At 37.2% G+C, this 22,893-nt stretch overlaps 2 pseudogenes; one reads left to right on the top strand and one right to left on the bottom strand.

Annotated features, from left to right (window-relative positions):
- Positions 1–16,608: 16,608 nt before the first annotated feature.
- On the top strand, positions 16,609–17,298 carry LOC145127173 (secreted RxLR effector protein 161 pseudogene; annotated as a pseudogene).
- A 756-nt stretch (positions 17,299–18,054) lies between these two features.
- LOC145127174 (receptor-like protein kinase FERONIA pseudogene) overlaps positions 18,055–22,893 on the bottom strand; it is a 183,314-nt pseudogene continuing 178,475 nt past the window's right edge.

Raw genomic sequence — 22,893 nt, forward strand, 5'->3', positions numbered from 1 at the left:
TATTTTGTCTTTTTTATCTTTGTTAAAATCTGTTGTATCACACAAACACAATTACTAATCGTCTAATACAACTTCAATAGAATAATAAACTCTATATTAGCCATATCAGAATCATATAGTTGAACTCATTAATTACAAGCACTTATGATCTAACCTGACTTACCAGATTCTACATTGTTCTTTCCATGTTCTGATCTTGAAGTTGTTTTCCTTTGTTTCTTTGTTTTGCTTGATCCAACAATATTCATATCATTTGGTCCACTTCCGACAGCTTCTGCTTCATTAATTAATAAGAAATACATATTGGCTATCAACATTTTCTAAAATTTTTGTTATTTTCCTTCATCAACCAAAAAAAGTAAATCTACTTGTAGGTTGAGTACTGATATTCTCTTTAACGGGTGTTGATCTGGTACGGTAGTTCCTTCTCACATTTGTTTGGCTTGTAGTATCAACATTAATTGGGACTGGATCAGCTTCTGCAACAACTAATGAAATGAATGATTAAAGTCGATTAATAATAGTTTTCAAAGTAACCAGCCATACTTCATTACCTATAAAAACTAAAAGTATTATATAAGTTTTCATTCTGTAAGAATGAAACACAAATCCAAAACCTGTTTCTACAAGGATTAAAACCAAATAGTACATACAAATAAATTAAATCATCAAACATCACAGTAATAAAAACATATTCATTTACTTAATAGCAATCTCCAGATTAACCAGTCACAATCCAATCTATATGACCCCTATATACACTTACTTCTGTTACAATTCAGTAAGCATGTACACACATACCTTTACAATGATTCTATTAGAATTTTAATTCTTGGGATCAAATTCTACCAGAATGCTAATAAGTATAATGTACACGCATACACTTATGTTACAATGATTCTATTAGAATTTTACTTCTTTTCATTCTGTAAGAATGCAACACACATAAGTATAATGTTTATATTACAATTAAAGCCAAAGCTTTGCTACAAAAACACTAAATCATCAAAAATCACAGTAACAAACACAGAGAAACGAAAACATATACAAATACTCAATATTAACCCCCATATGAACATTAATTTTTAAAGATTGTGTGAGAATTAGATTTATTTAACCACTACATCCCCTTCTCATGTTCCACATTCTTTACGAATTTAACACATTTAATTAAACTAATTATGTTAGAATTACATACACACTCTACATACAACTAAACTGCAACATCAAAATAATAGGAATAAAACTACAAATTATAAAAACAAAAAAACCAAATACAATAAAACAATACAACAATACAACATTATATTACAAAATTCTATCATAACATAAAGACCTTGAAAGATTTATGCATTTTTTTTTAAAATATATCAAAATACTAAAAAAAATTTCAATAACAAACAAAACCTTCACACCCTAAATTACCACAACAGCAACTACATTGACTCCTTTTACATATTTAGTATTCTGGAAGAATGCATTTCACATAAAATCAACAAAGAACATTTTAATTCTTACAAAATATCCTCATGACTGACTTATATCACAAATACATCAACATATTTCTAAGAAAAAATCGACAGAAACAACATCGTTTTTGGCGGTTACAAGACACAACAAAATACACAATCAAAGACCCTGTTGTTGAAGAATGACATTACAATATATGTAAAGTAAAAATTTTTAATTAGTTTGTAAATCCCCAATTTCAGAAAACCCTAATGAAAAAAATACTCCATTTTTACAGACTTTTGTTTTGTGTTACTTAAACGAACTTAACAACCACATGCATCTACTTCATTGTTCAAAAATTCCAAAAGAATGTTCTGTAATGAAACGATTACCTTAGCAAAAACTAAAAAAAAAAAAATTACCTCTAGGCGAGTAACGAAATCATCATCGTCTTCATCTAGATTCAAAACCCTTGCTTGTGTGTTCTTAAATTTCGATTTGAAAGAAGTCGTCCTTGTATTCCTCATTGTACTGTAATTTCTTTTTTTCCGAACGATCATAGTGCAATTTCTTTGAACAATCTTCAATAATATAACACTTTATACTAAGAAAACAACAGAATCTACCGCTATTTTTGGTTGATTATAGAAGATATACATTGATTTCGTGTTACGATACAGAGGGTAGTGGAATCCGGATTTATGCGAAGTTGTAGGGATTATGCGGGAAGTTATGAAAATAGAGAGCAGTTTCCTATTTTAATGGAGAGGACAAATGTACACATATACCCTTCTTGATCCCTTTTCTTTAAATGCGAAGACTTTTTCATTTATTGGATATCCATTTAATGATAATCATTTTTATTTAAAAATTACATATTTCGTTGGTCCACAATTAGTAATACAATAACACAATAAATAGTGTTAACAAAATAACCTAAGCCTATATATATATATATATATATATATATATATATATATATATATAAGCAAGTGTGTATACTTTTATAAAGTATTGTTATATTTTTAAAATATATTATTATTCAGAGCACTTCGGCCCCATTGCATTTATAGTTCTATATCTTTTATAGGTTGATATACTTGGTTCACTATAAACAATGCTCTGATACCAATCTGTTAGACCCCCAAACCGGAACGGCGGAAACGTTCGGGGGCGGAGGATGTCATGTTTAGTATCACAACACATGCATCATAGTAATCAAAGTAACGAACAACCATTGCATTAATATGAAAGTGTTTACAAAGTATGTGAATCACAAATGATTAACTCCAAAAGTAAATAACAAAATAAGACATGAAGCTACTATGCTCCATCTTCTGAATCCCAGAGCGCGTACATGTCTACTATTCTCTTGAGAATACAAGTTATTTTGAAAGAGTAGATTAGCATTTAAGCTGGTGAGTTCATAAGTATTGTAGTGATGTAAAGTAAACTGAAAGATCTTTTTAGAAAAGTTCGCTTGTTCCTTCCGAAAATCCTATATCTTCTGATGTAATGAAAGATAAGTAAAAATGACTCTAAAATTCCTTCTATGAGTACTAAATGGATACAAGTTATATACAATTTAGAGTAAACAGACAATCGATTGTGTGAATCTGCCCTAGGCCCATTATTTGTTAGATCTTCATTGTATATAACCTTGACGTATTCATTTGGTACTCACGGAGTTAACTGTAATAATTCCTTTATATTTGATGAAAACATTCTTTAAGAAAAACCCTTATTTCCTTTAGTAAAAATGGTAACCACAATAGTTCCTTCTATAATCACTTAGTTTATACTAGCTATATATAATATAATATCGAACGGATAGTTAATTGTGTGAATCTGCCCTAAGCCCAAAACCAAACAAGGAACAAGAAGTAAGGCGGAAAGTGCACATCCAACTACCTATCGGATATTAATTATATATAACCCTGATGTATAAACTAAGGTATTATAGAATTAACCACTAAAGGTCCTTTAAGTTAAACTGGTTTAATAAAATAGATTAAACTCTTTTTCTGATAAGTTTCTAGTTTAGCCTACTAAATGTTCTATCTGAAAAGTATGTTTTTGTACTAGAAAATGCTATATTGAATTTGTATACTATGACCTGACCCATACTTGGTACAGCTTATGATTACTTGGTGTATACGGATTATATATATATATATATATATATATATATATATATATATATATATATATATATATATATAAGATTGAATAGATAGCAGACTGGGTGCATCTACTCTAAGCCCACAACCAAACAAGGAACATGAAGTAAAGCGGAAAGCACACATCCTACTATCTGCCGGACCCGATTAATATATATCCCTGATGTATCTACCGAGGAATCATAAAGTTAGCATTATAGGCCCCCTTATATCTAAGTGTACTAAGACTCGACTGTTTTGTTTGTCTTTTGTAATGATGTAAGTTTTCCCAAGTTTAAGACTATCTTTACTAGAAAATAGTTTGCATTTCCTTTTATGTGAGCAGATCACAATATGAATGTAATGGAAAAATGAAAGTATTTAATAATATTGTGTAAGTAATTACTGAAGCACTTACTACCTTAAAACCAGTTTGTTAATTAAGGTTAAAATGTGATGTGGTTATAACCATACTGATATGACACGTGTTTAACACAACGACGTTATGGCGCCGAAACTGATGTGACATTTGTCACCTGTAGACTTGCAAGTCCCACTGTAGCTAGCAGCAAGGTGTGGGGTGTCAATCCCGTGTAGATCTATACACAAACTCATGATCTCCCTCCAGGAGACTCTGGTTACAAAACCCGACCTAGCAAGTATATTGCTAAGCCGTGAAATATTGGCTCACATTAATGTTATAGTGTTCTTGTATTTGTATAGTATGTTCCTCCCTGTTTCTCTTAGTATGTTCCTCCCTGTTTCTCTTTATAGTATGTTTGAACTCCTAAACTATACCTATTATAGTTTACTAGTATGTTTGTTTGAACTGTCTCTTATTTGTAGAAAAGACTCGATTATCTACTGAGTTATGATTGTACTTTAAAAACAAAGTTTATAAACAACAAAGTAACATAACTTTGGAAGAGTTTTTGAAATGATTTGATCACTTATAAAAGCATAAGAAATCTTTTAATGTGATGGTTATCACAAATAACATTTACACAATTATCATTGGGTTCAACTTGTATCCCCCCTTAAAAGCATTTAAAACATTTAAAAGATTGATTATAGGAGTATGAACTCACCTTATGTCGGTGATTCAATTAAAAGGTTCGCGTAAGGATGAGAAGTTCCACGAATGAATTCTTGTGAATTTTCGGGAAATGGTAAGATCATCTTGTGAATTTTCCATTGATCTCACAATCAAGGTGCAACTGGGTAATGTTAAAGTAAAGCCTTTTAGCAATCAAACAAAAAATGTTACGTTGTTTTAAAAGCATCAAATTGTCTCGTTTCAAATAAATTAATTGATCCCTAGACTTAGACAAATCCGACTTAATCTTCTCAATCCACATTCGCCTCTCATCGCTTTTCGACGAAACCCTGCTGATTTGATCACTTAGGTTAGAGTTTGACAAACGAGTTCTTTTTAAACTGTCACTAATGTTTGAAAAAGTGAATTTTAGGTCGTTTAATTCAGTTTCGTATCTAGACACAAGTATATTGATAGATTCAAGAATTAGATTTACCTTCTTGATCAGCTGTTCACATTCGTTGATTTGTTCAGGAACTGGTCTTGCAGTGAAACAACTATCCTGTCTTCTTACACTCCTAGTAGCAAACTCCTGCATCTGTGACCCATCACTTTTTACCATCAAACACCTTCCTGCAAACTGCGAACTCTCCTCTTTCGCAACGAATGCCCTGCCATGTGTGGGCTTGCGAACCTTGTCATCTTCCGAGACAGTTGACCAAATTTCAACTCCTCCAAACTGGTTTTCTGCTATATTTTCCTAGACAATCAAAGCAGGCATAGAGTTATCACCAGTCTTCTTCTTCTTGATTTCCTCTAACTTTTGCATGTGGTAAGTATCATCATCCTCTCCATCTTTCTTCTCATTTAATCTTCTCAGCATGCACTCATTGGCTAAATGATTTTTGCCATGACAATAGTTGCAGTCATAGCCAGAGTCACCCATGAGTTTTTTCTCCTTCTTGTCTTCCTCCTTTTGAGAAGCACTTTTGTTCTCCTTTTTCACCTTTTCTGAACTGTAGCTCCCCTGCCAGTTTCGGTTTTTGTTTGATGGAAATTTCTTCCTTGCGAACCGCTTGGGATTAGATACCATTAAAGCATATTCCTCATTCGTAAGATCACATTCAGAAAGATCAGACTCAGATTCTTCCTCTACATCTGTCTTGCCCTTCGCAACAAGAGCTAAAGACTCCATACCTGAAACAACTTTAGCTTCTTTAGACACTTCACTTTCATGTGCCTTAAGAATCCCAACAAGCTTTGCTAAAGTGTAACTTTTGAATTGCTCGTGAGCTTTGATGGTAGAAACCACTGCCATCTACTCAGATCTAAGCCCATTCATGAGAGTAACCTTTTGTTCGATCACCTCATGTCCAATACCATGCTTCACCATCTTGCTAAGAAGATGATTGTAGCGATTGAATGTTTGGCTCATATTTTCTTCTGGCTTCTATGCAAAATCACCAAACTCTGAAAGCAGGAGTGTTTGGGTAGAGTGCTCTAGATCTGCATCAGTAGAGTAAAGTTCCTTGAGCCTATCCCAGATTGCTTTTGTAGTATCACATGAACTGACTAAACGAAAAGTATCGGACTGCAAAGCGAATCTAATTATCCTCATTAGTTTAACGTTGCTGATGAGTTTCTCTTTCTCGTCCTGAAGAACATCTTTCACATCAAGGAGCAGTTGGCTATATTCCTTCTGAGTTTTGATAGTTCTTTTGGTTTCAGTGTGAACAAAAGGACCTAGAGTAATAGCTTCCCAAATCAAATAACCATTATCATCTGATCTAAGAACATAATCTTCGAAATGAAGAGCCCAAACTTCATATTCATGAGGGAAGAGAATCAGGATCCTTGTTGTTGATCCTATACTGCTTGAAATATTAATGGAGTTGATGTGAGAATCGTCGTGTTGCATGATGATGTTTTCTTTGATACCTGTAGAGAATCAGACGTGTAAACTAAGATAGTTTATATGGTAATATCAAGATCACTTCGTGCCGCCAGAATGATAATGAAGACGACAAAACAAGATCCTATATTAACGAACACCCTAAAACCTTGTTAACAGAAGAGATACGTATAGATTATAAAGTCTCCTGCTCTGATACCAATTGTTAGGACTAAAATCCTTCAAGATTGATTTGATTCAGAACAATTAAAACAAGAACACACCAAAGATTCTAGAATGTCGAATGATTAAGTGTCACGCCTTAGAAGAACTCTATAAAGAATTGCTACTGTAGATGCGTGATTAGGGTTACAGAGAGATAATCAAAAGCGTACAAAATACGATGCATGGATGCATCTTAAATACTTTAACCCTAGAAATAAAGACGAGTGGACAGGCCCAACTCGTTAACAAAACAGACTATACAAAGAGCCCAATGACGCAACATATAATACCAAACATTATATAATCATAATAATACTAAGACTATTAATTAGTTACGATGAACATTAGACTAAAATCTAGTGGTAATGATATTAGGTTTTGTCAAAGGAAATTATTTTAAAGAAACGAAACGCTGTCTGAGTTCAGAATCACCACCTTAACAGGTAAGTGCATAGTTACTTTCATATATATATATATATATATATATATATATATATATATATATATATATATATATATATATATATATATGAAGTATTTTATATAAATTACGTGCTATGTGTACATATTATCTGTTTACTTGATATCTACGTTGGATGAACGTTTTTATACATGTTTTAAATGATTTAAACTGTATATGTATTTTATATCTACAAAAATGTTGGGGAAAAACAATCGTAGATGAAATAGACGATGTGTGATAAAATGATGAGAGACCTCGTTGTTGACGATGATCGAGTCATCTAGCGGAGTATAGATGACGACCACAGACTATTCTAGACAGTCTAGTGGAATGCTAGCAGGCTCGCAACCTGTAGGTGTTTGTGAATGTTGTGTTCACCGGTGTACTCCATCCCCCTCATGGTCGCCTTACAGACAATTATTGTTGAGGAACCTCCTTAGCAGTATTTTCCATCCTGATGAAAATCCTTAGCATAGGTCCCTTATGATAGATGTTTTAGGGACATAAAGTGAGGATAACGGGAAAGGGTAATCGGGTTGATTGATGTGATGAAAGTAATAAACTATTTATTGTGGGTTGAAAACCCTATGTGCTCACCAAGCTCCCAAGCCTGACCCACTCAGTTTCTTGTATTACAGGTAGTGGCACAAGAGCATAATTGGATGACTTGATGAGGGATTATGGGTTATAGGCCAATAGATATAAATAAATGTTGTAAGACCTATGTTGTTCTGTTTATGCTTTCGATCTGTATCGAACATGACATCCTGAGGTTTTAATATAATGAAATACATTTCTTCGGAAGTTCTTTGATAAATCTTTATCATATTTTTCTTTTGGGAACAAATTCCGCAACACATTTCTTTAAAAGGTTACTCTTATTTTCAAATAAAGCATAAATAAATCGGTCTTTTCTGGTCGTGAAAATTGGGATGTCATATACTGCAAAAAATTTAAGGTGTGTACAGGCCTGAATTTAAGCCAGTTTTGCAAGATTTATGGAAAAACATGGGTAAGGGGTTAATAAACAGAGGTTGGAGTTTATTTGTGGGATGAAATGTAAAAGAGGGTAGAGGATTTTTATGTTAAGTTGGATGAAACTAAATTCTCTATAGTTTCGTGTACTTTCTTAAGTTGCGAGACATGTTTTAGGAATGTCTATCTGTATCCCTGCATTAGATTCGACATTTAGTGTTGACAGAGGGTGATTAATGCAACTAGAATTGCAAGAAAAGTTGATAAGTACTTTTGCATCATTACAACTTTATAACTCAATACTAATCATGCATAATTACAACTTTATAACTCAATACTAATCATTTTTTGTTTGTAGATGAATTGAGAAATGTTGAAGCGATTGGAAGGATGAAGATTGAAGATTGGTGTTTTGACTTTTGATGTTGTTTTAATGTTTTGGACTTTTAGTTGCAATTAACTATTTCTATGTTACTTTGATTTTCACGTTTTCGTTATGAACTTCAAAACTTGATACTTTTAATATTTGTTTCAACTATGTAATTAACTTTGATGTTTTTAGTTATTTTAAATGGCTGTAAAAAATATGAATTAATTTGTTAGTTTATTTATATTTCCTAGAAAATACATTTAAACCCAAAACCCGTGAACCCATAGGTTGAACCCATAACCGATGAACCGATCTAAAACCGAAAAACCAAAATAAGTGGGTTGGGTTTGGACCATTAGGAGTGCTCAAGGCATCCTGGATGAAACCATCCATTGACTAAATTGATGAAACCATCCGTTGACTAAATTTTTGGATGAGACGGAAAAAATATGAACGTGATTAACTCGCCTAGAAATCCTCTAAACTCCTCAGTTCCTCATTCCTTCTCTCAACCGTTGACTAAATTAGGGATTGTTAAACACCAATTTAGAAGCACCGAGTGTTAGATTCAAAGATCAAGAAAGAATCAAGTACCAATTGAAGAATGTAAGAGAGAGACGTTCATGATTTTCTCTGTATTCATTACTGATAAAAAAGAACTAAACATATGCTTATGTACAGACACAAACCAGAGCAACTGATTAATTAAGCAGAAATTACTAAACTACCCTTCTAACAAACTACTAACAGAACCTCAACTAATTCTAACTGAAATGGTATGATTAACACCCCCCCGTCAAGCTGGTGAGCATTTATGTAAACCAAGCTTGGACAATGCTGTTGAATGTTGAGAACCATGAAGCTGCTTAGTAAGAATATCTGCTTTCTGATCACCAGTGACAATGTGAGACAATCGAATTAAGCCTTCTAGAACCTTTTCTCTCACAAAGTGACAATCGATTTCGATATGTTTCGTGTGTTCGTGAAAAACGGGATTGGAAGCTATGTAAATAGCAGCCATATTGTCACAATGGAGGGGTATCGGAGTGATTTCTTGGACATCTAATTCAGCAAACAATCGACTTAACCATGAAAGTTCAGCTGTCACCCTTCTCATTGAACGATATTCAGCTTGATCAGCTGAAGACAAAGAAATTGTTACTTGTTTTTTAGATTTCCAAGAAATAGGGGTTCCTCCAAACATAATGTAATAGCCACTGACTGATCTTCGAGTGATAGGGCAGGCTGCCCAATCTGAATCACAAAAAGCTTCTAGCTTGAAATCATCCTTATCATTGAAGTATAATGCCTGAGAAAGTGTCCCTTTAATGTATTTAAGGACATGTATAGCAGCTGTGTAATGAGCTTTAGAAGGCGTCTGATTGAACTGACTTAAGTATTGCACAGAAAAAGCAAGATCAGGCCTGGTGTGTAGCAAGAAATTTAGTTTCCAAATTAGTTGTCTGTATATAGTAGGATCTGGAAGAAGATCATCCATGATAGGAAGAAGTTTCAATTGGGAAGAAAGAGGAGTTGAGACAGATGGAGAATCATCCATATTATAATCATGAAGTAGTTCTTTGATAAACTTGCTTTAATGAACCACTATTCCACCTTGAACTTTGTCAAATTCAATGCCCAGAAAAAAAGAAAAAAATGCAACAGTCCCAAATCTTTTATTTTGAACTGATCATGCAAGAAGGATTTTAGACTTTGAATTTCATTAAGATCATCACCCGTAACTAAAATATCATCCACATAAATTGCCACAATTGTGATGGAAGATGCAGATTTTTTGAGAAACAAAGAGTAATCATTTGGAGAATGAGAGTAACCTTTAGATCTTAATGCAGTAAAAGCTTTGCATACCATTGCCTTGAAGCTTGTCTTAAGCCATATAGGGACTTTTTGAGGCGACATACTAAGGAAGGAGAAGTAACTTCATGTCCAGGTGGCAATCGCATATACACCTCCTCATGTAAATCGCCATGTAGGAAGGCGTTATTTACATCAAATTGATGAATATCCCACTTGCGTTTAACAGCAATAGCAACAATACTTCTGACAGTGGTAAATTTGACCACAGGAGAAAATGTTTCGTGAAAATCTATCCCCTCTTTTTGGGTAAACCCTTTAGCTACTAGGCGTGCCTTATAACGCTCAATAGAACCATCAGATCGATGTTTGATTTTGTAGACCCAACGACAAGCAATTGGCTTTTTTCCTTTAGGAAGCTTTACTATATCCCATGTTCCATTAGCATTTAAGGCATTGAGTTCATGTTGCATAGCTTCTTCCCATTCAGGGACTCCTTTTGCTTGGTGATGAAATGCAAGCTCAGTCTTAAAGCTTGCCACATTGTAAACATTAGACATGTGAAAGGCTAAATGACAAGTGGCTGGAATGGGAACAACTCCAATGCAAAAATTAGTAATAGTGTGACAACAATATGAATTGGGATCAGATGTGAATGCAGCGTTGCATACATAATCTTGTAAGTGTATTGGGGGAACATGTGAACGTGTAGATCTTCTTGGTTGAACTTGTGAAACAGATGGAATATCAGCTGTATTAGAATTGTCATTTGGAGATGCAGGTTGAGGTTCATGAAAATGCTCATTATCTGATGGAACTTTGGGAATATATGAAGGTAAAGAAGAAGATGAGGGAGCTGGATGAAGGGCATGTAAAGGAAAAAGATGTTCAAAAAAATTTAACATCTCTTGAAACATGAATCTTGTTAAGATTCAATACTTTGTAAGCCTTTTGACCGAAAGGGTATCCAATGATAGAGAGAGACGTTCATGATTTTCTCTGTATTCATTACTGATAAAAAAGAACTAAACATATACTTATGTACAGACACAAACCAGAGCAACTGATTAATTAAGCAGAAATTACTAAACTACCCTTCTAACAAACTACTAACAGAACCTCAACTAATTCTAACTGAAATGGTATGATTAACACCGAGTTATAAAACAAGGTTATTTAAACTGGTGGTTGGGATTGAAATTGGAATTGCTGCAAGTCTGGAACTCTGTTTTGGATAGAAGTGGTATCGTGAAGAATCAAAGGCTCCGTGCCTGATATCAACGATACCAACTCCTCACTTGTACTGGGAGAGCAGACATGTCAACGGTTTAATCTTGCCCAGATTCAATTATCAAGATATGAATAGATGGAGTCCTTCGTAATTTATGCTAGAATTCTATTAAAACTACTGAGCGCAATGCCGACACCCGGATGAATCCATCTGGTGACCAATTTTTGGACGGGGGAAACATATGAACAGAAAGTCAACAAGCGGCCTGGAATCATGAGGTATCGAGTTGGGTTTCCGTCGAGTTCAACCAGGTTTTGGAACATTTTTCACTCACCTCGTAATCCTCTCCTTTTTTTTTCTCCTAGTTGTCTCTACTCTCAACATGAACATTGCAAGAAGACAAACAACCTACCATTAATCCTTTCTTCGACCCTGTATATAGAACAACAAGTCATCAACAAAACCACTAGCTCTTTAATTAGGGTTCGTTAAAGACAATTTAGAAACACATGATTCTCAAAATTGGTAGTTGGGATTGGAATTTGAATTCTGTGTTTTCTGATTCTAGTACAAAAATTAGGCGTAACTAACCGCACAAGAACCACACAAAACTATCAGTTGTTCATCCGCAAATCTGGAGCTCAGTTTCAGATAGAAGTGGTATCGTGTAGAATCAAAGGCCCAGGCCCGGTGCCCGAGAATGTCAGATGTACCTATCACGAATACCAACTCCTCACTCCTACTGGGAGAGCAGACATGTCAATAGTTTACTCTTGCCGAAATTCAATTGGCAACCAACAACTTTGACGAGACTTTGGTCATAGGGCATGGAGAATTCGACAATGTGTATAAATGTCCCATCAATATGGGGTTAGTAAGTGAAGTTGCAGTTAAAAGGTTTCACTCCTTGTCCACCCAAGGGGCCCATGAATTTGAGGCGGAAGTTAAGGTTCTTTCTAAGCTGCGGCATGGTAATCTTTGTATCTCTGGTTGGTTATTGCAATGAAGGAAATGAGATGTGTTAAAGATCATCACTAGCCCAATAGAACAAATATTATCTAGAAGACTTTAGCTTGTTCTAGAACGCTCTAGAATATTCTAGAACATTATGGAAGACTATTGAAGACTCCGGAATATACCGGAAGAGTCTCGAATACTCTAGAACGACATGGAAGACCCTGGAAGGTTATGGATCATTCTAGAAGACACTGGAGCAACCTAGACCTCTCCAGAACATGGTAGAATATTCTAGAAACATATGGAAGCATATAGAGTATGTTAGATAGTTCTAGAGTTATCTAGTATGTAGTAAGTGTATACTAGTATCTAGAACCTTCGTAAGAGGCCTATAAATAGGTGTGGAGCTCATTTGCTCCAAACCATCCAAGAAAGTCTCAAAGAGAGCAAAGTGTGTAGTAGTCTCACAAAGTGTAAGGTCTTCTTAAGTGTCTTAATAAAATTCTTGTTGTCTCCCATACAAAGAGTCGTGTTCAACAATCTGGTATCAGAGCAAGGTTTCTTGATAGTGAGAACGAGTGATTCTCTTTGTATCGTGAGTAGTCTGTGACTCTGAAAGTTCGGTATCGAAACTAGCTTGTTTGGTATTACCGAGGTACTGCCAACACGATGGGTGATCTCCAAGTCGTCGGAGGAATCAAGAAACTCAACAACAACAACTACAAAACATGGGAAACATGTATGAAGTCCTACTTACAAGGACAAGATCTATGGGAGGTCATTGGTGGAATCGAAACTACGCCACCAGAGGAAGACGTTAATGGCGCCTTGCGCAAATGGAAAATCAAAGCAGGCAAAGCAATGTTTGCCTTGAAGACCACAATCGAAGAAGAGATGTTGGAGCATATTCGGGACGAGAACACACCGAAAGAAGCTTGGGACACGTTTGTGACACTTTTCTCAAAGAAGAATGATACGAGACTACAACTTTTGGAGAACGAGCTATTATCAATCTCGCAACGTGACATGACGATTGCTCAATATTTCCACAAGGTCAAGTCGATATGTCGGGAGATTACTGAACTAGATCCGCAATCCGTCATTGCAGAAGCTCGAATGAAGAGGATCATTATCCATGGACTGAGGCCGGAATATAGAAGCTTTGTTACTACTGTACAAGGATGGCCCGTTCAACCATCACTTGTAGAGTTTGAGAATTTGTTGGCCAGCCAAGAAGCTATAGCTAAGCAAATGGGAGGCATCACGCTGAAGAGTGAAGAAGAAGCACTCTGCACAAGTAAAAGTCGGAGGAATTTCAAGCCACCTTCTAAAGAAGGATACAAAAAAGCTGACAAAGGGAAGAGTCAGCCAGGAACCTCACAACCATGGAGATCTCAAAAGACCGACAATAAGAGTTCTCGGGGGAGGAGGTTCGAAGGCAACTGCAACAATTGTGGAAAGTGGGGCCACATGTCCAAGGATTGTTGGTCAAAGAAAAAGTTTGTGGAAAGCAATGTCGTAACTTCCAAAATGGAAATAGAGGATGAATGGGATGCTGAGGAATTATGTGCCATAGAAGAAAACGAGTTGGCACTCATGACAATGATGGGAGAGCGTATCAACTATGAGAATGACTGGATCATTGATTCAGGATGCTCCAATCACATGACTGGCGATCAGAACAAACTACGAGACGTGAAGGAGTACAAAGGGAGTCGCATGGTACTTACAGCCAACAATGCACGACTTCCAATTGCTCAGATTGGAAAAACGACGATCATGCCTGGTAATAAATCTGGCATGGTGTCACTACATAATGTCTATCACGTGCCAGGTATGAAGAAGAACTTGTTGTCGGTATCGCAACTAACATCGTCAGGCAACTATGTCTTGTTTGGCCCACAAGATGTGAAGGTCTATCGAGATCTTAAAATATCAGAAAAGCGAACAATGGAAGGACGGAGAGTGGAGTCCGTCTATGAGCTCTCCGCAGAGTCTGCCTATGTAGACAAGACTCGTAAGAACGAGACAGCAGATCTATGGCATGCACGGCTGGGACATGTTGGTTATCACAAGTTGAAGGTAATAATGGAGAAATCCATGCTCAGTGGCTTACCTCAACTTGAAGTTAAAACAGATGTTGTTTGTGCTGGATGTCAGTATGGTAAAGCTCATCAATTACCATACAAAGAGTCAAATTTTAGAGCAAAGAAGCCACTAGAGTTAATTCACACGGATGTGTTCGGTCCAGTCAAGCAGACATCAATTAGCGGGATGCGGTACATGGTGACGTTCATTGATGATTATTCGAGATATGTGTGGGTTTTCTTCATGAAAGAAAAATCTGAAACATTCTCAAAGTTTCTAGAATTCAAGACAACGGTCGAAGGAGAAGTGAGAAAGAAGATTCGGTGTCTACGCTCAGACAATGGACGAGAATACACCTCGGAAGAATTCAATCGCTATCTAAAAGAATGTGGTATACGTCATCAATTCACATGTGCCAACACACCTCAACAAAACGGTGTAGCTGAAAGAAAGAATCGACATCTTGCAAAAATTTGTCGAAGCATGCTACACGCGAAGAATGTCCTAGGAAGATTTTGGGCTGAAGCAATGCAAACTGCTGCCCATGTGATCAATAAACTTCCCCAACCAAGGTTAGGTTTCATCTCACCATTTGAGACACTATGGAACATGAAACCTACTGTTAGCTACTTCCGAGTATTTGGTTGCGTCTGCTACGTATTTGTACCTAGTCATCTACGTAGCAAGTTTGACAAGAAAGCAGTCAGGTGTATATTTGTTGGATATGACAATCAAAGAAAAGGATGGAGGTGTTGTGATCCAACAAGCGGAAGATGCTACACTTCAAGAGATGTAGTGTTCGATGAAGCATCTTCATGGTGGTCCTCAGAGAAGAAAGTATTACCAGACTCGGAAAATATTGAAGAAGTTTTAAAACAAAAGATGGGGGAGCAAACTGCACACATTTGGTCAAGTGTTGATACACCTGAAGATCCGAGCGACACCGATGTCATTGAGCAAGAAGTAACTCAAACAAGTGATGCCGGTGAAAGGGAGACGCCGCCACCACAACTTCGAAGGACGGAAAGAATCCGAAAGCCTAATCCCAAGTATGCTAATGCGGCCATTTTAGAAGACGGTGTTAAAGAGCCAGACATATATGAAGAAGCAATTAAGAATAAAGCTTGGCAGAAGGCAATGGAAGAACAAGTTACAGCCTTAAAGCAGAATCAAACGTGGGAACTGGTACCAAGACCAAGAGATATAAAACCCATTTCCTGCAAGTGGGTTTATAAATTAAAGCGACGCACAAATGGATCAATTGAAAGATACAAGGCTCGTTTGGTGGCTCGAGGGTTCTCACAACAATATGGACTGGACTATGATGAAACATTTAGTCCAGTGGCGAAGATAACTACTGTACGGGTGCTGCTAGCTCTTGCAGCTAGTAAAGACTGGAAATTATGGCAGATGGATGTGAAGAATGCTTTCTTGCATGGAGAATTAGATCGGGAGATCTACATGAACCAACCAAATGGATTTGAGGATGCAGTTAATCCCACTCATGTGTGCAAGCTGAGAAAAGCTCTTTACGGATTGAAGCAGGCACCAAGAGCCTGGTATGGTAAGATTGCTGAATTTCTTACCCGAAGTGGTTATTCAGTTGCACATGCAGACTCAAGCCTGTTCGTCAAAGAAAAAGAAGGGAAGTTGGCAATTGTGTTGGTTTATGTGGATGACTTGATCATCACCGGGGATGACGAAAGAGAAATCCATCAAACAAGATAAAATCTATCGGTGTGATTCCAAATGAAAGAGCTGGGGGAGCTTAAACACTTCTTGGGGTTAGAAGTTGATCGTACAAAGGAAGGGTTGTTCCTCTGCCAACAAAAGTATACAAGAGATATACTTCAAAAGTTTGGCATGTTGGAGTGCCAATATCAACACCAATAGAGCAAAATGCCAAGATATGTGCTCATGAAGGAAAAGAGTTGGACGACAGAACGATGTATCAACAACTAGTAGGTAGTCTTATCTACCTAACTTTATCTCGGCCTGACATTGCTTATGCAGTTGGAGTTATGAGTCAATACATGCAAAGTCCGAAGAAACCTCATTTGGATGCTGCCAGACGGATCTTAAGATATGTCAAAGGTACAATTGACTATGGTCTCTTGTATAAAAAAGGAGAAGACTGCAAGTTGGTTGGATATTGTGATGCTGACTATGCAGGACATCATGATACCCGAAGATCAACCACTGGGTATGTGTTCAAGCTTGGGTCGGGGCCAATATCATGGTGTAGTAAAAGACAACCAACCATATCATTGTCAACCACAGAAGCGGAGTACAAAGCAGCGGCCGTAGCAGCTCAAGAAAGTACATGGTTGGTACTCCTAATGAAGGACTTACATCAAAAAGTTTACTATGCGGTACCACTTCACTACGACAACCAATCTGCAATTCGGCTGGCAGAAAATCCAGTATTTCATGCTAGAACAAAGCATGTGGAAGTGCATTATCACTTTATCAGAGAGAAAGTCTTGATGGAAGAAATTGAGATGCGACAGATCAAGACCGATGACCAAATAGCAGACTTGTTCACCAAAGGACTGAGTATTGGAAAATGTGAAGGTTTTCGCTGTCAGCTTAACATGGTACGAAGAATGAGGGCTAGTGCTGAGGGGGAGTGTTAAAGATCATCACTAGCCCAATAGAACAAATATTATCTAGAAGACTTTAGCTTGTTCTAGAACGCTCTAGAATATTCTAGAACATTATGGAAGACTATGGAAGACTCCGGAATATACCGGAAGAGTCTAGAATACTCTAAAACGACATGGAAGACCCTGGAAGGTTATGGATCATTCTAGAAGACACTAGAGCAACCTAAACCTCTCCAGAACATGGTAGAATATTCTAGAAACATATGGAAGCATATAGAGTATGTTAGATAGTTCTAGAGTTATCTAGTATGTAGTAAGTGTATACTAGTATCTAGAACCTTCCTAAGAGGCCTATAAATAGGTGTGGAGCTCATTTGCTCCAAACCATCCAAGAAAGCCTCAAAGAAAGCAAAGTGTGTAGTAGTCTCACAAAGTGTAAGGTCTTCTTAAGTGTCTTAATAAAATTCTTGTTGTCTCCCATACAAAGATTCGTGTTCAACAAGATGTTCATAGCTTATGAGTTAATGCCCAATAGGACACTTAAAGATCATCTTTGCAAAGCTGATTCCACATTATCTTGGTTTCAACGACTCAAGATATGCGTAGGTGCAGCTCGGGGATTAGACTACCTTCACACAGGTACATCAACACAAAATGGAGTTATACATCACGATGTGAAGACGTCCAATATTTTGTTGGATGCAAACTTTGCAGCTAAAATTTCAGATTTTGATGCAAATCTGTGAAGCAGGATGGTAAATTCGTTAGCAAATCTGATTATAGTGCTCACCATATCCAGAAATCTACAACATGAAGTATCATAACATTCACATACGATGAGTTGGTAAGTATAACAAATGATTTCAAAGACATGGAGCGTTCTCCAACTTCTAATGGATCCATTTAGAAAGGTTGGGTTGATGAAAAGTCATATGGTCGTACAGAATCTGGTGTTGGTTTGGCAATATATGTTAGGAAGGAGGATATTCTAACCTGGAAGGTACTTTCAATATGTAAAATGATGACATGGGACTTATTTTGGATAGCAAAGTTAGTAGACCTTGTATTTTTCATGCTTTGTGATCTTTTGTAGCTTATATATTAAGGCACTGAAATACATTGGCAATTTGGATGTGCAGTTGGACTTGAAACTATTAGATTTTTGTCATCCCAATATTACCAGACTCTTGGGATATTGCTTGGCTAATGTAACTATGTTTTGGGTATACGAGCTTATAACAATTTTGAGGGCAATCATATATTGGTGGACAGGGTAATGTAGACTGCCTTTGACTTGCTTGCATTTTGCATGGAAGAAGTAAAACAATTTTTAGTTTTTCTTTTCTTGCTTATTTTTAAGATTTTAATGCTCGGCTTTCGGATTATGAAATAGACAATTTACTTGCCCCACCTGGCTGCTCTACTTTTGAAAAAGACAAATTGGATGGTATTTTTGGACCTGTGCCCGGAGATGGTATGTTCTTTTGTAAAAATAAAGTTTTCTGTACATTCTCAATATATATGGGAAAATGTTGAAACACTCCATTGAATTATTGGTCTAGTCTCAGTCTCATGTCAAACCTTTATTTTTTTTCCCCATTTTGAGTCATTGAAGTATTCTTTTTTGTCATTTGATAATCTGTATTTACCCGGAGATGATATGCTCTTTTTTGGACCCAACCTTCCTCCCTCCCCCCTCCTTTAAAGGTTAATCTAGACATATAACATTGCACTTATTATGACAGTTATATATAGCATATTTGGTGTTATTGAAGTTATGTACTTGATTGCTTACATTCAATTTTTCTTTTTAAATAAAATTTATAAGATTCTTCTAAAACAAACATTCCTTTAGTGTTCCCCATAGTTTCTCAAGTCCTTTTATAGTACAAGTACAAGCATCTTAGCTAATTCCCTTGTAAAAGTTGTAGACTTATAACACCATTTTATATGCATATGTATACATTCATTTTCTAAAAACAAGGGGTAGCTTTTATTTTTTTTATTTGTTTCTAAACCAAGGGCGTTACAATATATATATATATATATATATATATATATATATATACATATATATATAAACACATGCATTAAAACTTGAAGACATGAACGTTTCTAAGAACTCATTTATGAGTTATTTGTGGAAAGATTATCAACTGACCAATCAAACACCTCTCTGGCAGAAACTGGAGTGCATACTGAGATCTATGATTTCGGAGTAGTACTGCTGAAAATGCTAACAGGGATGAAGAAGTATGATGAAAGGATACCTCTTGAACAGAAAATTTTGATGGAATGGGCTACTCCATTGCTAACGAATAAGGTAAATTTGGGAACGATTATAGACCCACAACTTCAGCATAATAATCATCTTCCAAAGGGAGCATTCGAGTTGGCTCAACTTGTTTCAAAGTGTCTTCAACCAACTCGTGACAAAAACCTGTCAATTGAAGAAGTCTCGCAAGTCTTGTATCGGTGCTATCAAAATGAAATCACATCGGGTTGACTCTGAAATATCAAATACAATTGTTCTTATGTAATAAAAAAATACAATTATTCTTATGTAAATAAATATAAGAAAGTAAAGTGTACGATGCTGCAAATATTAAAAAGTGTGAAGACTTGACCTCTCACTCGTCTACTGTTGGCGATCAAGCAATGGAACAGTAAACAAGAACAAAATTCACAGGGGTAAAATTGGAAATAGGCAGCCGAATGATTCACTCTTATTGAATGAAGACTAGCAACCTAATGATTGAGTTGCTGTACAAGGAAACTTCGACTGATGATGACTTACTGAACTACAACTAATAAATAGAGCTAATTAACAGAAAAAGAGAAAAAATAGCAACGTCCTTATTCCAACGTTCCAGTCACCCACGTGTTCTTGCCAACCTGAAAACATGGTCAACCATTGACTAACATTTCTCCCCCTCAATGTTTACTTTCTTCAGCTTCAGGTCTTCCACACCGATGATTGCTCTCATCTCAGCAAACTTTACTCGAGGCATTGCCTTGGTCAACACATCAGCCTTTTGTTGATCACCACTTACATGTTCCACATGGATCTGCTCTCTTTCAACACACATACGGATGAAATGGTACTTGGTGTCTATATGCTTACTGCTCCCACGGAAGACTGGGTTTCTTATGAGGGCAATAGTGGATTGATTATTGATGAACAACTTCACCGTTTGTGCTTTCTTTCCAACCAGGTCACTGAACAAGTTTCTTAACCAGAGTCCTTGACAGGCAGCTGCGGTTGCAGCCATATATTCAGCTTCACACGAACTTAGAGCCACAATTTTCTGTTTTTGTGAGGTCCATGTGATTAAATTCCCTGAATAATAGTAAACCACTCCTGTGGTTCCTCTTCCATCCTCTCGATCATTGCTATAGCTGGTGTCACTATAGCCAATGAGCTTTCCATCACCGCCCTTGCGATACATCAGCCCATATTCGGTTGCCATCCACGTTATGCACATGCCAGTTCTCTTTCGTTGCAAACGCCAGGATCAGCCTTATGGTTTCCAAGCGGGCCACTGGTGCGAAAACTTTTTCGAAGTCGATCCCCTTTTCTTGAACGTAACCTTTAGCGACCAGTCACGCCTTGTGTTTGACTATGTTACCAGCAGCGTCCCTCTTTAGTTTGAACACCCATTTTAGCCTTATTGCCTTATGATTTGGGGCAATTTGGTCAAAGTCCAGGTGTTATTTCTTTCAATTGATTGCAATTCTGATTCCATGGCTTGCTTCCAATCCTTTTCAGCCGATGCTTCTTCGTACGACGTCGGTTCATCATCAACCAACAGTAGCTCCTGGTTTTCTTCATACAATTCTTGTATCTCTACTTCATTCAGCCTTCTTGTGTTCTCATAGACATCATTGAGGGACCGAAATCCCCTTGCTGGAGTGTCATCGAAAGAAACCACTGACTGATCTCCTTCTTGGTTTCTTGAGGATTGAGTCGTAGGAGTTGATTGCGAGCCGACTCCAGGTGTTCGTGATCGTGATGAATCTTCAGGTTGCGAGTTATCTGGTGCATAGTCACGGTAGGAGTTGTTTAACGGCGTCAAGGGTTCTTCAATTACTTCATCAGTTGACTCTTGGTCTTGGGCTGGTTGAGTTTGGGCTGTCACGTTGACCACATAATTGGTCCAGTAAGGTGTGGCAAAAGGCTCCCCCGTAAGTTCTTCCTTCCAGGCCCATCTCCTTCCCTCGTCGAATACCACATCCCTTACAATTACAATACGCCGATTAGTGGGGTCGTACATATGATACCCCTTCGTCCCTTCCTCCGTTCCAAGATACACCATGGCTTCATTTCGATCACTCAATTTGCTCAGACCTCGCAGCTTTTTCACGAATCCTACACATCCGAAAATCATCAAATGTGTAATTAAGGGCTTTGATTTCTTCCAGGCTTCGTATGGTGTTACATCCTTGAGCGCTTTTGTGCCCGTTCTGTTCAGCAAGTACACGGAGTGCCTCACCGCCTCACCCCAGAATTGATCTGGTACAACCATCGCCTTGAGTAGCGCTCTTGTCATCTCTAGGATCGTTCTATTGCGACGTTCCACAACCCCATTTTGTTGTGGGCTGGTCAATTGACGCCTGATACCTGTCTGCTCACAGAAAGCCTAGAATTGGTTCGAATTGAATTCACCTCCACGGTCAGTTCTCAACATCTTGATTTTATGGCTGCTTTCCTTCTCAACTTGTAATTTGAACTTCTGGAACATGCTAAACGCTTCATCTTTGTTCTTGATCAGGTACACCCACATATATCGTGAGTAATCATCCACGATTAAGAGGATGTATCGGTTCCCTCCCTTGGTCGCTGGTGTAATGGGTCCGCACAAATCCGCATGTAGCAACTGAAGTGGGTCCTTAGCTCCCCACTGGGCCTCTTGTGGAAAACTTTGTCTTGATTGCTTGGATATCATACATCCCTCACATACTTGGTATGGGTGAGCAATCCGAGGCATACCTGTCACCATTTCTTTACGTGCCATTTCTTCCAGTGTTCTGAAGTTCTTGTGGCCCATACGTGCATGCCACCGCCATGAGTCATCATCTATTCTCATGCATAAGCATACGACTCTTCCATGTGTCAGCTTTATCTTATATAGCCTGATTTTCGACCTCTGCACTTTCATAATCAGGCTCTCTTCTTCATCATACATGCGTAAGAATTCTCTCTTCATACCTATAGCATAACCTTCCTCTGTCATCTGACCCAGGCTTATTATGTTGTTGTGAAGGGCTGGAATGTAATAGACATCTGGAATGATGAATTGGTCACCATTTTTGCAGTCAAACAACAGAGTGCCCTTTCCTCTGATTGGGACCTTGGACCCATCTCCAAATCGTACTTGTCCCGTTATATTCTCATTGAGTTCTGCAAATAGAGCTTTGGAGCCAGTCATGTGATTACTAGCTCCATTATCTAGGTACCACACGTTCTCATCTTCACTATCTTTTAACTAACTTGGGTAGACTTTTTCTTCATTCAGGAGCACCATGCTTGATGTCACTTCCCCACATACAGTTAGTAAGAGGGCATGACCTTCTTCATCTGCAGCCAGGTTCACCTCCTGGTCGTGCTGCTTCTTTTCCTTGCAT

The sequence above is a fragment of the Lactuca virosa genome, chromosome 7 (assembly GCF_052849685.1).
Source record: "Lactuca virosa cultivar CGN04683 chromosome 7, Lactuca_virosa_CGN04683_v6, whole genome shotgun sequence".
Classification (NCBI taxonomy): Eukaryota; Viridiplantae; Streptophyta; class Magnoliopsida; order Asterales; family Asteraceae; genus Lactuca; species Lactuca virosa.